Source organism: Mastigoproctus giganteus, chromosome 4 (assembly GCF_048544385.1).
Source record: "Mastigoproctus giganteus isolate SK-2022 chromosome 4, ASM4854438v1, whole genome shotgun sequence".
Taxonomy (NCBI): Eukaryota; Metazoa; Arthropoda; class Arachnida; order Uropygi; family Thelyphonidae; genus Mastigoproctus; species Mastigoproctus giganteus.
This window is the reverse complement of record NC_143578.1, coordinates 209058337-209077344: the sequence shown is the minus strand read 5'-3', so window position 1 is coordinate 209077344 and position 19008 is coordinate 209058337. Positions and strand designations below refer to the sequence as shown.

The window sequence follows — 19008 nt, the reverse complement described above, 5'->3', positions numbered from 1 at the left end:
GAAGAGCTAATAATGACCGATAGGAATGAAAAAGCAACAACGTCTGGGCGCAGTAAGAAGACCATAAATGTAAGAAAAAGCCTGAATTTGAAAATTAAATTAGACGTTTTGAAGCGAATCGATTCCGGTCAACGACAAGCGGATGTGTGCCATAATTTAGGACTTGCAACTTTAACTGTAAGAACAATTATAAAAAAAAATAATAAAGAATTAATTTTAGCAGCGGGAAAGATAGCTGTTCCACTGCAAGCAACTAGGGCTAGGCCGACTATTAGGATTGAAATGGAAAGACTTTAGTTTTATTGAAGATAATATTCCAATGCAGAATTCAGTTAAGTTAAATATTAAAAAAAAAAAAAAAAGAGAGAGAAAGAGATTAGCCAATATGATGATCTGAAGAAAACTCGCCTAAAAAAAAAAAAATGTGGAACCATTTAAAACTGGTAAGGGCTGGTAGAATAGATTTAAAATCCAGGGAGAAGCCTAGTGCAGATCAAGGAGCCGAAACTTTCAAAAAAGAACTTGTTAAAATTATTGAAGAGGGGTATTATGTGTTATACTTCTCAACAAGTTTTTAACATAGATGAAGCATGACTTTTGTGGAAACGAATGCCTAAAAGAAGTTTCATATTGAAAGAAGAAAAAACATGCCAAGTCTCAAAGCGGCAAAGGATCAGTTGACTTTATTGTTGGGTGGTAATTAAACTGCGGGCCATTTAAAATTAATACCCCTTTTAGTTTATTTGGAAGAGGGCCAAAGTTCAACTCAAAATCCACACATTTTTCATGATTAAATTCATCCATTAAATTAAATCAATTAAATTCATTATTTTACTTTTGATACGCAAGTAGTTACCACATAATTATATAATTATAATTATGTGGTAATTATATTCTGCATTACGTATGTAATGCAGAATATTTGAATATTAAATATTTTGACCGACATTTGTGCATCTTTTCATTACTGTTTATTATTGATTAGGAAATACCTATGGCACCGACCCCTAGCTCATAAATACATATGTTACCTTATGGGAAAGCGGCACTCGCTTAGCGCGGATTCACTTAGCGCTCTGTTTTTCCGGAACGAATGATCAGCGTTAAGCGGGGGTCACCTGTATTTGTTTCTTGCACAATATGAAGATGATTGAAAAAGACATTTCTTACCTAAAGCTGGGGATCAGCAAGACATTTTCATGTACATATGTCTACTTTGAAAATGAAATCAAAATCAAAACAGGCCAAATAGGAAACACACCAGCAGTGCTCATTACACCACTTCTACATGACAAAAACATTTCTTTAATGATAATAAAGCACTCAAATCTATGTTGGTATAATTATGCTTATTTCCAAATTGGAAATACGTACATAATGAAATTAAACTTTTTGTGGTATTTTCTTACCACTTCTTCAGTGCAGCTGTCTTTGCAATATCACTGTCACAAAAAATTGCTTTCATCACAAGAACTCATGACCAAAGTGATATTTTGTAACTTTGAAGTGATACTGTAGCTTTCTTCTTATGTACTTCTTATGTTGGGAGACTGCCAAAATGTTCATTCTAAACAACCGGAATCATTGCGGATGTGAGAAGTGATTTATTATTATTATTAGCCATATGGTGCAAGGAAGCCTGAGGCTTATGCTGCACCAGCCAAAAAAAAATTTTCTGAATTACCCCGAGAGAGAAAGAGAGAGAAGTAGAAGGGAATCACCAAGAAAGAGAAGAATGATGATATCCAGCTCAAGACCCTGGGTGTGCCAAGCCCATACTCACCAGATGTGAGCCCCTGGGGTTATTTTTTTTTTTTTTTTTTTGTGAGAGAGAGAGAGAGAGAGAGAGAGCCTAAATGTTTCATGACTTGATGTAACAAATGTGCCACTCTGCACATGAAACCAGAAACTTTTTTTGTTTTAGTTCCTTGTGTTAAGACCTCATCACAAAAGTGTTGTTGTTCAAAACTGCATTATTTGCAGTTCAAGTCAACAAGAATTTTAAAGCATTATTCCTATAGAAGTTTCGATGGGGAGGTTGCCAGAGTTTGAGATATCTAGAAATTTGACTAATTGAACCACACCACTGCATAGCTTGAGAAGATCATCATTGGTCTATAAGATGTTCCAAGGTTGCATGTCACTTCATCTTAGCTAGAAATCAAAGAGCAGAGTTGGGAATTGTTGGGGACCTCGTGGAGTTAACTGGTGAATCACATGGGTCTTGTAAGGAAAACATTGCAGGAGGAATTGATGCACTTTTCAGACTGTTGCCCAAGTGTCTAGTACTCTGACACTAATGAACAAGTGTGTCTTTGTGTAGCACTATTGGCCTCAGCAACACTGATCTTGTCAATAATGTCAGTTCATATTAGTACAAATTTCAGAAATCCAGTAGCACGTTTTTGCAAGATGTTGCAGGAAAGCAAGTTTGTATGCTGAGGCATCTTGAGAGAGAGTGTGTGCTAAACTTTTACCCGCTTTATTTGCCCATTTCTTGTAATAATTTTTCAACTCCTTTAAATTTATCCAGACTACCCACTTTCTTCCTTCAGCCCTAGAGTAACCAATTGTTGGAAGTTTATTCTAGCAATCAGTTACTCTATGGCTGAAGGCAGATTTCCATCCATCTATTCTGCAGTCATCCTTTTTCAATTTAAATTGTGTCATCTAAGAAAGATTCATCTAAACCTTTATGTATTATCTAAGCAAGAGTAAGGATGCCATTAGCATTTAGTTTACTCAACCCACCTGAAATCTTACACTAGGGGTGGGAATCTGTGGCATTATGTGATAAAAATCAGTGCAGCCTTTTTTCATACTTGCCTAAACATACTCAAACTGTGATATGATTTTAATAATGCAGTTAATAAGGGCTTACAATTGATTAGAATGGATCTGACTGTCTGGAGTTGCATTTCACACTTTCATTTTTTTACCATACTTCACTGAAGTGATCGTAAAGAAATATACCGGTATATGTGTCCTTGATGCCTTAATTAATGAGCACAGTGACAGGTTTAAAGATTTTTAAAAAACAATGCCAGACTGAAATTAGTGTTTCAGCCACACCTGGGTGATCTCTCAAATGCACCTGAAGGTATGCAGATGGAATTGAGTGATCTCTCTCTCTCTCAAGACAACATTCTGAAGTCTGTTTCACAGCAAAAACGACCCCATTGAAATATGGGGGAATATCCATGACTGTCAACATGTTTGTCATTTACCCTCCTTCTTGATTTGGTACAACCTATTCTTATGAATCACTGTATTCAATATGACTATTAACAGGATGTGCCTACGATCACAGATGACAAATATTACCCTGGAAGATCAATTGAAGCTGAAGATAACAGTTGCAAAAACAACAACAACAAAATTTGGTAAATATAAATAACTGCAGCATTTTTATTTAAAACAAAATAAATTGTTTTTACTTCTTCATAGTTTTTTAAAATATTGATAAATATAAAGAAATTGAACTTTTTTTGTATTAATTCTGTACGTGCATTATGCGAAATATATAGAGTATATATAAAATATACTTTATATGTGACCATAAATTATTGACCTCATTACAAATGATTATTAAGCACAAACTAGAGCTGATATGTTTGTTTGAAAGAGCTGCTCAAAGAGTTTTATATAGCATCACATAGATGTCACTAGTGTCAATAACAATTAGCATTAGTAGAGGCATATGATGCAAGAAAGGAAGCATACAGCATCAGCCAAAAAAAAAAAAAAAAAAAAAACCCCTTCCCATTTCACCCATCCATTCATTCCAAATGTTTGTCTAGTTTCTGCCTTGAATTTATTTAAGCTGTGAACCATTCACAACAACAGACTTATTCTACAGCTGTCTTTCCTGAATTTGAATTTATGTCCCCTCAGTCAATTAATCTGGGCAAGTTGCGACGATGTGGTTTGCCGAGTTTAAATTTGTATTTACAGTGCAAAGGCAGTACTACCGGGAATATGGAAGTGAGGTACCTTCAGGCAAGTCTATTAAGCAATGGGTAGAACAGTTTAAAGGTACTGGCAGTGTCCTGCATAAGAAGGATGTGATTCAGGCTGCAGTAGGTGTCAAGAATGTTGAATACGTTCATAAAAGTTTTACATGTAGCCAGTGGTGAGCCGTGAATATTTTAACAATGGGCTCGTAATTTTGCCGACTTTTTGATGTGAAACATCCTTGAGGATTCCTGCCACGGATGACGTCACGTGTAGCAGGCTTCCACCAGAGGTGCTTCCCACGTTCACACTACCAGTCTGCACCAAGCACTCACTAGTAGTGTGATTGGAGCGTGCGATGCATTTTTCATAACAGGTGTGATATCTCGAGTCAGCCTGGTCCTCATGCCCTGACTTTTATGTGCACCCAGATACGATAGTATTTAGAGTTCTAACCTTTTAATAGAACTTGGATACAAACGAGAGTAGCCTTGTGCAGGTGAAGTTTTTACTGCTCCTGGAATAGAGAAGGTTTTTCTGTTTTATTAGCTTAAATTGGCATATTAACATATTTTCTAGAGTAGCTTTATATTCCTAGTTACGATACTTAGTTTAAAGTTTAACTTAGATAGAGATTTTGTAGGTATTACTTAGTATAGGTAAGGGTATCAAATCCACGTTTTACAAGTTGCAGCTCCGCTGAACGAGAAGTTTTTTAGCCATATTTAGCTGCTTTATTGACCAATTGTTATATTAAATAATTATTTTCTATAAGTAGCTTATAGACCTAGTCAGGATCCTTAGTTTATTCTGAATTGAGACAGCAAGATTTGGAAGTTAATTAATACTTAAGTGTCGTAGATTTACCATTCGTAACTTGCCGCCATTGTTATACGATACAACGTTATATCCCAAACTAGATAGTGTTAGCTTAGTACAGTACAGTATAGTATATAATATAATATTGTCAATTAATCAGTAAAATCTATTAATCTTGTTAAACTAACAAGATTAATTAAATTGTACTTTTTAACTAAATACATATAACAACTTAGATTTTACAAACATAACATAATTAATTAATACATAACTTGATATTGAAGTTATATAAACAGAACTCATAGATAATACTCGATACTGAAAATATATATAGCGTTATAACTGTGTTGGGATAAAAGTTTAGAGTTGAAATTTTATTGAAATTAAATCGAAATCATGACTCAGAGCAGCAAAGCAAAAGGCTCAAGCTAATGAGCCTTTTGCTTTTGCCTCAAGTTCAAGCTTATATGTCCCCCCCCCCCCACCTCTGAATCACAGCCTTTTAAAATGCACTACTTGCTTGATGTTTGTGGAGCAATTGGGTACGGGACATGATATTGCCATGGGGGATGTCTTTGTGTGCGCACGATTTAAAGAGTGTTAGGAAATCAGGCGACAACTCAGTGTTGTTATGGGCCTATATGAGAACTTGAAGGACAGGGTGGATGCCCTCAAAGGAACTGAATTGAGGGGCCCATCAAGCTATCAGCTGCCCATATCAATGCCAGAGCTTGCACTTGGTCATCACGCAACACAGCGGCAACTCCCAAGGCAGAATGCGCTGATCCCACAGGAACTAGTAGTTGTTGGTGACTCTATTGTCAGGGAAACGGGGAACATAGTATGTAAAAAGGATAGGTGGAACAGGACCATGGTATGTCTGCCAGGTGCAAAGGTTGATTATGTGGTAGAGCGGATATCATCTTTTAAGGGCACAAAAGGTGATACAGTTGTACACATTGGCACTAATGATATTAAGAGTAGGAGACCGGTGGAATTACTTAACAAGTACAGATCACTGTTGAAAAAAAGCCATGAATTAGGGTTGAATTTAAGTGTTTGCAATTCTGCCCAGACACGATAGGAGGGAGTATATGATGAGAGCCTTGTCGATCAATTCGGCCCTGGAAAAATTGTGCAAGGCTCAAGGGGTAGAATTTTTTTCAGCCTGGTCTGTACTTATTAACATGAGAGACTGCTTCTATGGGGATGGGATACACTTAAATAGAAAGGGTGCAAGAATATTTGCTGATGCTATTGAAGCAGTGTTAGGTGGGTCGGAAAATTGCTAGCTTGGGGGATACAAGGACTAATAGATTAACAGTAGCCACTGGCAGAGGTGAAAGTGATTCTTGCAACTTCTATTAGAATAAGTAGCTACCTGGAGCGAGGGGTGTTGGGGGTTTCAGGGACAGATGGCAGTCATCGTGAAATAGGTGGGTATATGGGATGTGTTAGGGTAACTAGGAATAGGAGCATGTATGCTTGCATGTATACCATTGCTAGAAGTATAATAAATAAATTTGATGAATTTGAAGTGTTGGTCAAGAAATCAAAGGCGGATATTGTTGGGATAGCAGAGATGTGGTGTCACACAGATATAAGGAATGCAGAACTGGAATTTTTTTTTTGGGAAGTACAATGTGTACAGAAGGGATAGACAGGATAGAAAGGGAGGAGGTGTTATGCTGTTAATTAAGAAAAACATAAAATCAAAAGAAGTGCACCCAGTTGATATAGATGAACAGTGCACTGTCAAGTCAGTTTGGTGTGACATAAGCACTGCGAGAGTAGGAGTGTTTTATAGGCCTAATGACTCAAATGATACAGTGAACAATTGTACAGAGAAATAGAGTGGGCCAGTAAATCAGAATGTCTTATAATGGAGGATTTTAACTTCCCAGATATTGACTGGAACTTGTGGGTTGGTCACTCACACACTAGTCAGACTTTTGTGGATTTATTGGATGATTGTTTTCTGCAGCAGCATGTTGAGAGGCAACCAGAGAAAGTAATACTCTTGATCTGGTTATCAGCAGTGATCATTTGTGTATTAAGAATTTGCAGATAAAGGAACCACTAGGTGGCAGTGATCACAGCGTACTGATGTGGGATTTACTTAAAGATTTAATTACCATCAGGGGTAAAGGAGAGTAGAGTGGTCTCCGACAGTTTTTAAATTCTAAGTGGGAAGCATTCAAGGAATTAATCGTGGAAACTACTAAAAGTTTCATACCTATTAAGAAATATTGTTCAAGGTTTAGGGGTAAATGGTTATCTATTGAACTAATGAGACTCATGACAGAGAAGAAAAATGCATGGGATGCATATAAATTATCAAGCGACTCAGAAGCCTATAGCAGATATAAGCTAGTCTGTAATCAGGTCACAAAGGAGGTTAGGCAGGCGAAGGCAGATTACGAGAAATCCTTGGCAAAAGATGCTAAGAAAAACAGCAAGGATTTCTTTACTTATATAAACTCTAAAATGAAGGGGATGAATCTGATTGGTCCACTTGACATCGATGGTTCAACTGTTGATGATCCTGCTCAGATAGCAAACAAACTGAATGAGTATTTTGCATCTACATTCACACATGAGGAATTATTAAGGTTTTAAAATGGCAGAAGGTTATCAGATTGTAGCAGGATACTTAATGATTTTGTAATAACTGAGAGCAAAGTGGAGGAGAAATTGTTGAAGTTAAACATAAGAAAAGCACCTCGGGTGGATGAGATCTATCCAGTTATATTAAAGGAGGCGGCAAAGCAACTAAGCAAACCCTTAGCCATAATTATGAGAGCATCCTTGGACTGAGGGGAGGTTCCCATGGACTGGAGATGTGCAAATGTATCCCCAATTCACAGAGGGGAATCGAAGGGTGACACAAGTAATTACAGACCAGTTAGTTGAACTTCTGTTCCGGGTATAATAATGGAGTCACTGGTTAAAGATGTATTGCAGGATCATCTAGACAAGACTGCAGCAATAATTCGGGCACAGCATGGGTTTGTTAAGGGAAAGTCTTGTCTTACAAATTTGATAGGATATTATGATATGGTTACAAAGGAACTGGATGCAAAAAATAATTTTGATATCATATATTTGGATTTCAGGAAAGCTTTTGACACTGTTGCGCATGGAAGACTATTGTACAAATTGGAGCAGAATGGTATTAAGGGTAAGTAGCTACAATGGATAAAAGGATGGTTAAGTGGGAGAAGACAGAGGGTGGTAATCAATGGGTGCTGCTCTTCGTGGACTAATGTTATTAGTGGAGTCCCACAGGGTTCGGTGTTAGGTCCACTGTTTTTTTTTTATATTTATCAATGATATTGATGAAGGTATATCAGGCTTAATGTCGACGTTTGCAAATGATACAAAGGTTGGCAGGGTTGTTAATGACAGTAATAGCAGTGTGCTACTGCAACAGGATCTAGATAATTTGGGCAGATGGGCTAAGAAGTGACAACTGAAGTTTAACCTTGACAAATGAAAAGTACTGCATATGGGTAGAAGTAACCCCAGAGAAACGTTCCAACTGTGTGGTACTACACTTATGGTGGTAGAAAATGAAAAAGACCTGGGAGTAATTGTGCAGTCAGATATGAAGTTTCATGAGCAATGCAGACAGGCTGCCAGGGCAGGTCATATGGTTTTGTCAATGATATATAGGAATTTTGCTTATAAGGCAATGGTCAGGCCACGCCTTGAGTATTGCGTACAGGGCTGGAGGCCTCATTTCAGGAAGGATGTAAATTACTTGAGCGTGTACAGAGAAGGGCAACAAGATTGGTGAGGGGAACAAAGGGATCTTCTTACCAAGAGAGGCTAAAGTTCTGCAAATTGCAGTGGCTGGAGACTAGGCACCTGTGCCGTGATCTGATTGAGGTATATAAGGCCTTGAATGGGTTGAGCACGCTGAATTCTGATGGGATCCTTCCACTTATTCAGATTACGAACCTAAGGGGGCATAAATTCAAATTAAGAAAGGACAGATGTAGAATAGATGTGCGGGAATTTGTCTTTAGCCAGTGGGTGGTTAATTGCTGGAACAAACTTCCATCTGTCGTTGTGGAAGTTGATAGGTTAAATAAATTTAAGGAGGAACTGGACAGGCATTTGGAGGGAATGGTGTGATTTTTTTTTTTTTTTTGGCTGATGCTGCATAAGCTCTTACACTTGCTTTCTTGCATCACATGCCACTACTACTACTATTACATGGGTTGTGTTAGGGTAGCTAAGAATAGGAACAGGTGCAGGTATACTTGCATGTACACAAATGCTAGGAATTTTGGTAAATAAATTTGATGAATTTGAGGTATTGCTCAAAACATCGCTGGATAGTGCAGTATCGAGTCAGTTTTGTGTGACAAGCATTGGGAGATCAAAATTGAGTAGGAGTGTGCTATAGGCCTAATGACTCTGATGAGTATAATAAGAAACTGTACAGGGAAATAGAGTTAAGTAAATCAGAGAGTCTTATAATGGGGGATTTTAATTTTCCAGATATTGCTGGAATTTGTGGGTTGGTCACTTACACACTAGCAAGACTTTTGTGGATTTATTGGATGATTGTTTTCTACATCAGCATGTTCAGGAGGCAACTAGAGAGAGAGTAATACTCTTGATCTGATTATAATTAGTGATTCTGCATGCATTAAGAATCTGCAGATAAAGGAATCACTAGGTGGCAGTGATCACAGTGTGCTGAAGTGGGATTTACTCAAAGAGGTACCTACCATCAGGGGTAGGTATCTCTTTGAGTTACCTGGGAAGGGTTTTTTGCTTTTGTAAAGGCGACTACGATGGTCTGAGACAGTATTTAAATTCTATACATTGGGACCAACTGATGATGTTACCAACAGCAAATTCAATATGGGAAGCATTCAAAGAACTTATCTTGCAAGCTACTACTCTTTACATACCAACTAAGAAATATTGTTCAAGGTTTAGGTCTAAATAGATGTCAAATGAACTAATGAGACATATGGCAGAGAAGAAAAATGCATGGGATACATATAAATTAATGGGTGACATGGAAGCCTATGATAGATATAAGCTGGTCTGTAACCAAGTCACAAAGGAGATTAGGCAGGCAAAGGCAGATGAGAAATTCTTGGCAAAGGATGCAAAAAAAAACAGAAAAGAGTTCTTTACCTATGTAAACTCTAGAAATAAAATAAAGAATCAGATTGGTCCAATGGATATTGATGGTTCAACAATTGAGAATCCTGCTCAGGTGGCTAACAAACTAAACGAGTATTTTGCATCTACATTCACACATGAGGAGTTATTCAGGAAGGGAAATGACAAAGGTGAAGTAAACTCTGGCAGTGAGCTAGATGATACAAAGATTTTGTAATAACTGAGAGGAAAGTGGAGGAGAAATTGTTGAGGATAAACATAAAAAAGGCACCCAGGGTGGATGGGATCTATCCAGTTATATTAAAGGAAGTAAGCACACCCTTAGCCATAATTATGAGAGCTTCTTTGGACTCAGGGGAGGTACCCACAGACTGGAGATATGCAAATGTGACCCCAATTCACAAAGGAGGATCAAAGGCTGACGCAAGTAATTATAGACCTGTGAGTTTAACTTCTGTTCCAGGAAAATTAATGGAGGCACTGGTTAAAGAAGCACTGCAGGATCATCAAGACAAGACTTCAGTTATAGCTCGGACACAGCATGGTTTTGTTAAGGGAAAGTCTTGCCTGACCGATTTGATTGGATACTATGATGCAGTCACCAAAAGAACTGAATGCAGGGAATAACTTTGATATTATATATTTGGATCTTAGAAAGGCTTTTGATACTGTTGCACATTGAAGACTGCTGCACAAATTGGAGCAGTGTGGCATTGGAGGCAAATTGCTGCTATGGATAAAGGGATGGTTGAGGGGGAGAAGAATCAATGGACACTGCTCATAGTGGACTAATGTTATTAGTGGAGTCCCTCAGGGTTCAGTTTTGGGTCCATTGTTGTTTTCTGTATTTATAAATGATACTGATGGTATATCAAGCTTAATGTCCAAGTTTGCAGATGATACAAAGGTTGGCAGGGTTGTTAAGGACACTACTGACGCTATGCTGCTGTAACAGGATCTGGAAATGTTGAGCAGATGGGCTGAGAGGTGGCAAATGAAGTTTAACATTTACAAATGTAAAGTACTACATATGGGAAACAGTAACCCCAGAGAAACGTATCAACTCTGGTACTACACTGACAGTGGTAGAGAATGAAAAGGAGTAATTGTGCAGGCTGATATGAAGTTTTCTGAGCAGTGCAGACGGGCTGCAAGAGTAGCTCATGGTGTCTTGTCAATGATATACAGGAATTTTTCTAGCAGGGATAAGGAAGTGATTATTCCCTTGTATAAGGCAATGGTCAGGCCACACCTTGAGTACTGTATACAGGTCTAGAGGTCTCATTTCAAGAAGGATGTAGAGCTACTGGAAGGAGTGCAGAGAAGGGCAACAAGATTAGTGAATGGAACAAAGGGTTGCTCTTACAAAGAAAGGCTTAAGTTTTACAAATTACAGTGTCTGGAGACTAGGCACCGGCGAGGTGTATAAAGCCTTGAATGGTTTGAGCATGCTCAATGCCAATGGGATCCTTCCTCTTGCTCAGAATAATCACCTGAGAGGGCATAAATTAAAATTGAGGAAAGACAGATCTAAGATAGATGTGTGGAAATTTGCCTTTAGCCACCAGGTAGTTAGTTGGTGGAACAGACTTCCATCCCTTGTTGTGGAAGTTGATAGCCTAAATAAATTTAAGGCTGAGCTGGACAGGTATTTCGAACGAATGGAAGGGTGAAGCGGGAGTCGGTTTTTTTTTTGGCTGATGCTGCATAAGCTTGCTTTCTTGCATCATATGCCTATGCTAATAGTATCATGTCACAATCATACTTCCTGAAGTGAGTATGACTGCACCAATACAAATATTTGTCAACAATTTATTTTTTCATCTCAGATTTTCATAACATTCCATTGTTAGGTGCACTGTATGTCGCTTCAACTACAAGGTCAATCAATGCTGTTTTCTAGAGACATTTAGATAAGTTGCAATTGCAGATACACATCAATTACTTTAGTTATCATAAATCCATTGTATCTTGTCGTCCAGAAATTATAAAAATTTGCAAATGTTCCATAAAATATTTACAATACTAAAGCTCTTTTATTACGTAATCAAAATACATGCCTAAAAGAAACACAAAGGATTCACATAAAACCATCTAAAATGCATGCTCGGTACACACACCACTTTTTTATTCATTTCTCTTTTTTTTTTTAACTAGAGAAATATAATGGATGCATTTTTTTTTTTTCCATGATAAAATTTTAATATTGCAAATAAAAAATAACACTAAATATTTCCTATATCACAAAAACTATCACAAAACATTCTACAATATAAAAACAAATATTACATTAAAAAAAAATCTTCTAGAAAAGGTTCACAATAATCACAAATTACATAAAAAAATTTATTATAGAAATATTCAAGAAAAATTTATTCTAAAAATTGCCACATACAATTTACTTCTTTATTAATATTTGTTCTCGATCTTCTGCTTTGCTCAATAGCTGAGTGATGATTACAGAGGAATGATTTGACGTAATGATCCGGATCAAATTGAAACAGTGGTTTTTCATTTAGATGTATGGTCATCACAATCTGCAATGTGTTTAATTATCAACATTATTCATTCATTTATACAATATTACAGTGAAAGCACTGCTAATCGCAATGGTTTCAAAGATATTTCTGGCTTTCTTAATTGAAGAGAGAACTTCACTCGATTTTAAAGATAAACTGTCTTCGACAAAATCTCTAAAATCATTAATTTTTATTTCATATTTAATCAGAAAACTTAAATAAATTTCTTATTTGTTTTTCACTGTCTTGCTACGGAGACGAAAGTTCTTTCATATTCCATGATTTCAGGTAGCATATGTTTTAAATTTCTTTCAATTCCTCATCGTCAATAGTATCATTATTTTCTTTATTTAATTTAAAATTACTCTGTTGCATTAATAACTTATCCTTAATAACGTGTCACGAGGTAATTTTTTAAACTTGTTCTAACTTTCGATTCCTTCAAATTCTTTCAACTTCAACATGCTCTCAATTTTATCTTCATAATTTCCTTCAGAATTTTTCAAATTACCGATAGCACTGATATTTAGAATAATTAATTTATCTGCTTTTACCATAGTGATTCTGTAAAGCTTCTGAAAGATAAGAGAGCTCCTGCAGCATGTTGATCATTAGTGCTAAATCGTTAAGAAATTCCAGATTGAAAATTTGGTTTAATAATCCAGAATATTTAACTTTCTGATTCAAAATTTCTGATGTGCCATTAAAACCCAAACAACCAACCAATCTGATTCAAAATGTTTGCACAAAGCGGGATAATTCCTCCAACCCTCCATTGCCATCCGTAAGCTACAAGCTGCCCATCGTGGCTTGAACACATGACCAATCTTTATAGTTTCCACATCAAGTTCTTTAGCAATCATCCTTAACTCGTGCTGGTTTTTTGGAGATTGGTGATGCATTATTTATTATTTATTATTTTTTTTTTAAATTATTGCTTGTATGCCATTATAGTTTTGGAGCATTTTTTTAACAGTGAAAGCCTCAACGCTGTTTCCAAATCTGCCAACATCTCATCTTCGGAAAGTTTACCCCTCTACGTTGTTACTGTCACTAGTTCTTTGAATACTGGGCAAAATATCGGAATCGCTCAGGTATTCGGCTACTGTGACCATGTAAACATAGACAGAGAAATTTACTGAAATGCGTGGATCACTCACTTCTCCGAAAAACATATGACTTCTTGTCGGAGTAAAGGGGAACCACAACACAGGTTGACATGGCTATTATCCATGTCGGGAATCTTATTAATCCTCTGACTGGCTATGGAAAGCATATTAACTTGTGCGACTTCTCAGAATGTGGCTGCATAGGTTTTAAGGACACCATTGGCATTGTGGGTGAAAGGGACAGTAATCCCTTTCACTCTTAATTCGCGCTTTCTAATTACCTAAAGACTAGAGGTGAGGACAATGCGCATAAAGTTGTCTATCGTAACGCATTTGTTCTACGGAAATTATTTTAAATGTTTCTGTAGAAACCAAGGGGAATTTCAAAAACATTCGCTATGAAGAAGTTTGTTAAACAGAGGTCTGACTGTAATTAACTCAAAAATGAAGCAATTTTAAAATATATAACTGGTCAATTGTGCCATTAAAATGCTGAGGATGGGGGGTCCGCTCGCCCCACTGTAGTTCTGTATTTAGATACTCAATAATTAAATTAAGGATTTCATTTGTAAAATAAATAATTGCTTCAACAATGGGCAAATTCTCAAAATAAAATAACAATGGGCTCTCGAGAGCCCATGCGAGCCCACTATAGCTCACCACTGCATGCAGCCCAAGAAATCTATCCATTGTGCTAGCAGAGAACCATAAATGCCCCGATCAACCATTCACAAGATTCTCCACCACTGCCTAAAACTTTATGCATACAAAATCCAGCTGGTGCAAGAATTGAAACCAGATGATCCACTATGTTGGAGAATGTTTGCTGTGGATATGATCAATCAGATTGAAAATGACAGCTTCCCGAACAGTTGTCTTTTGTGTCTTCTTCCATCTGTCTGGTAAGGACAACTGCAGGATCTAGGGCAGAAAAACACCCTCATGTCTTTAGTGAGCATAAATGGGCTTCTCCAAAATTGAATTTATGGTGCACCTTTCCCGTAGCTAGGTGATTGGCCCATTTTTCTTTGCTGAGACTACTGCAAACATTAACAATTACTTGTACATGCTAGAGCATTTTGCAGTACTGCAGGTGGCAGACCAAACATTATGTTTCAGCAAGATGATCTCCTCATTGAGCTTTGACTGTGTGCTAATTTCTCAGTGAGCATTTTCCAGGCCAATGGATTGTAAGGGGAGGACCAATTTCCTGGTCCCATGCTCACTGGATATAACTGCACTAGGCTTTTTTCTGTGGGGTTATGTGAAGAATCAGGTGTATCATGCACCCATTGCAAATCTGAATGAACTTCAGGAGTGAATCACTGATGTGAATTGCTTTTGCAATGCCTCAAATGCTAAAAAAAAAACTTGGTGCAAAATTGTAAACCATTTGGACCTCCTATGTGTTGCAAATGGTGCCCATATGGAAACTTATTAACTTTTTGAGTTGTCCTTTCCATTGGAAAAAAAAACAAAAAACTATTTGCCGATATCTCTTGTAATTCCTGTTATATAATAATTTGTAATGTGGTCAATAATTTATGGACACCCTTGATATTATTTGCTGTCTGATGGGGACTCCTTGGAATAACATTCACTCTTCCAATGAAAAGATCCTCATTTCTGCCTTAAACACTTCAGTCATGTCTCCTTCCAGATTCCTAGTTTGAAGCTGCTGAAATTTACAGAACTCCCAGCCTCTCTTGATGAGAATATCTTTTGTGTCCCCAACTAACCCTTTACTGCAACCCTTCCAACACATCTGTTCACTTCCTAAAATAGATTTCCAAACCTGTATGCAGTATTCCAGATGTGGCATGTTTATAGAAAGGCATTAATGCACATGTAGGGTGGCAAAATTTCAGGATGGTGCCTGTTATTGACTTATGTTTAGAAGTGATTACTGATTGTTGCTTATTGACTAATATCTTTCTGTAGTACATGCAGAGTTGTACTGCACTTTGACACTATGAGCTAATATTTTATTCCAAACATCTTGGTAAATCACATGCAAAATCCATCTTAAATTGTAGATAAGCAATTGTTTATCATAAATCAAAATGTTTGGCTTTTTCCCTTGCTATAGTGGTTTACAATGCTTAAGCATTGTTATTAATTTGTAACACCAATACAACCAACTGTAATTAGGGCTATTATAATTATTGATGGCATAGTAGATAGTAAATGTTGTCCCTGTAAGGTATCAAATTAATGTTGTAGTTTGATTATTCATCACTTAGCTTGTCAGTCTGGCATAAGGCAGAAAGTAGCACTCCTATACCAATAGTCAACATTTTATTCACCCATCTGTAACAAAAATGAAATATGCAAGTCAATTTATATTTATAATAGTAACAAATTATTTTGTAAAATAATTTATTACTAAGATGAATATATCCAGTTTTAGAATTCAAGTAATAGAAAAATGTTTAGTAATATGTACTAGAGGTGGGGGAACCTCACATGCCCATCCTCTCCAATAATTTGTCTAATTCTTCCTTCAATTTATTCGAGCTACCCACTTTTACATTCCTTCTTTTTAATATTAACATTAGAAGGAATAGGATGAACTAACTTATTTATCATAAAAACCATTTAGTTCCCACTTATATCTTGGTATACCTTTTGGTATTACCATCCCTAAAAACTTAATCGCATGAATGCATATGAAAAATATATATTCAGTTTGTCAGCAACCTGAACAAGATCATCATAGTTAAATTGTTTGTATGCGGCAGGCCAAGGTGGTTTATCCTTTTCCTTCTAATGTTAACATAAGCAAAGAATTCAACAAAGCATTCTTAGTCAAAGACAACTGATAATCTGCCTTAGCTTTCCTAAACCCTTAATGATTTGATTACAGACTAGTTTGTACTTAATGTGTTCCCTAATAATTTATAATCATCCATGTATTCCATGGATGATTGTAAATCATGTATTCTGTGCTATCAGTCTAATCAGTTCATCTGATATCCACTGAGGTGTTAACCAACTAAGAGATATTTTTTGACTTGCTATCATAAAATATCTCTTAGTTGCTATAAAAAGCTTAGTAATTATAGCATTCTGTGATTACTTCCTTGAATGCTTCCCATTTAGAATTTGCTACTACTATTATTGATAGTCACAAATTATGTAAGAAAGCAAACTTCTCCAGCATAAAAAAAAAAAAAAAAAAACAGACACACACACACTACCTATCTTATCCGTCCATTTACTCTAATTTATATAATGCTTTCTTAAATTTAGTCAAACTGTCCGCTACTACCACACCAGATTGAAGCTTATTCCGAAAAATCAACTGCCCTTTGACCGGAAGCAAATTTTCATACATTTGTCCTGTAGCCCTCTCTTTTTTCAATTTAAGTTTATTTTCTCTTATGAGTGTTGTCTGAGCAAGAGCCACAAACACTTCAGCAAGGTCTCCTTGCAAATGCCTAGTTTCCAAGCGCTGCAGAACTGAAATCATCCTTACTAGGTTTGAACTGATGCTGCATAAGCTTGCTTTCTTGCATCATATGCCTCTACTAATGCTAATGTATGCTCCCTCAAGTGTGTAGTCTGAACAAGAGGAAGAATGCCATCAGCATTGAACTTGCATAATCCATTCAAAGCCTTAAACACCTCAATCAGATAATCCTGTAGGTGCGTAGTCTTCAGATACTGCAGTTTGTAGAACAAGCCTTTCTTGGTAAGAGCACCCTTTTGTTCCCTTCATGAATCTTGTTGCTCTTCTCTGCACCCATTGCAGTACCTATAATGAGGCCTCAAGATGTCACCCAACCACTGCCTTATAATGGGATAATCACCTTCTTATCCCTGCTAGCAAAATTCATGTATATCATTGACAGAACCCCATGAGCTGCTTAGTTGTCTGACTGCACAGTTACCCCCAGGTCTTTTTCATTTTCCACTATCCTGAGTAGTCCCACAGAGTAACGTTAACCTGGAATTTCTGCTACCCATATGCATTACCTTACATTTGTCAATATGAAACTTCATTTGCCATTTCTCAAACCATCTGCCTGATTTTTCTAGATCTTGTTGCAGTAGCATAACTTGATTACTGTCATTAACCACTCTTCCAGTTAATAGCTTTCTATTTGTATTTGATATACTTCTGATATCCCAATCCTTTAAATTCCTCATGTGTGAATGTAGATGCAAAGTATGTATTCAGTTTGTCAGCAACCTGAGCAGGATCATGAATACAGTAATACCCCGACTTACGCTACCCCGACTTACGCGAACTCGGAGTTACGCGGTTCCTGATTTTTTCGTTTGGCAACGCTGCCGCCCACTATCTTCAAGGTCGTTTTTCATATGTTATCGATATACGGTGCGACGGTGGAGAATGAGAGCGAAAGATGAACAAAATTCAACTTTGCTGCTTTTATGTTTTTTATATCAGTGAAGGGGAAACACACTTTCACCATAATAACGTAAAAACCAACACAATTCCAGCTATCGGTATAATCGCAAATGCAATTAAATCGAGTTTACTACCAGTTTATAACAGATTCCACTAGCAGAAACGCAACTGGATTTTTATTGTTTTATGGTAGTAACCCCTAGAAATGTGAGGTGTTAATAGTGTATCTCTGCCTTTATGGTGTTGTTTATTCAGTTGCTACATGCGCGCAGCTTTGTTTATGTGTATCAAGCGTGCCTCCTCGTTTTGTAATTGTGCTTTATTCCCTAAAAATAAAAAGGAAGCATCCTGGTGAAGACTCTGCAGATTCAGAGAGAAAAAGAAAAGCAATTATCGATAAACAGAGGCGGACTGGGTCAAAAATTCTTACCCGGGAAAATTTATAGTGGCCTCATACTATGGTTTATGGCCAAAATCACACTGGCCCACCGGGGTTTCCCCGGTAAGGCTTATTCCCAGTCCGCCTCTGTCGATAGAGAAAAAAATATGAAATTGTGAAACGCATTGAGCGAAATGAAAGACCATGTGATATTGCACGTACTACAGGCCTAAATGAAGCAACGGCGAAAAGCACATGACAATTGCAAACTTGACAGGTTGAAAATTGAAAAGGGCTCAATTGTAAAGGGCTTAAAAATTTTAGAAAACATAGACTCCAACGAATAACGCGTTATAGCTACAAAGCAAGGAATAAAAAAATTATTAGCTTGCTACGAAGAAATTCTGCGTGAAAAAAAGAACGCGCTGTGTCGTCAGACGAATTTGTTAGATTTTATGAAGCCATCGACATCGACATCGAAATAACTTTTTAACGTAAGTCATTTGTTTTTTTAATACATATTTTGTATTAATATGTATAAAGAACTGCAATTTTATTAATATTTTTCTTCTAAACTAGTGTTTTTGTTAGTCCTTGGTCCTAATTAAGCAAAATTTATATGTATTTATATGCAAAGTTGTACCCCGACTTACGCGAATTCGACTTACGCGATTTTCGTCGGACCCACCTATCGCGTAACTTCGG

The 19008-nt window shown here is 36.9% G+C and overlaps 1 protein-coding gene across 1 annotated transcript in view; it reads left to right on the top strand.

Moving 5' to 3' along the window:
- The window catches only part of LOC150087359 (uncharacterized), a 158517-nt gene that overhangs the window by 86204 nt on the left and 53305 nt on the right, over positions 1 to 19008 (top strand). The gene's annotated exons all lie outside the window — the stretch shown is intronic.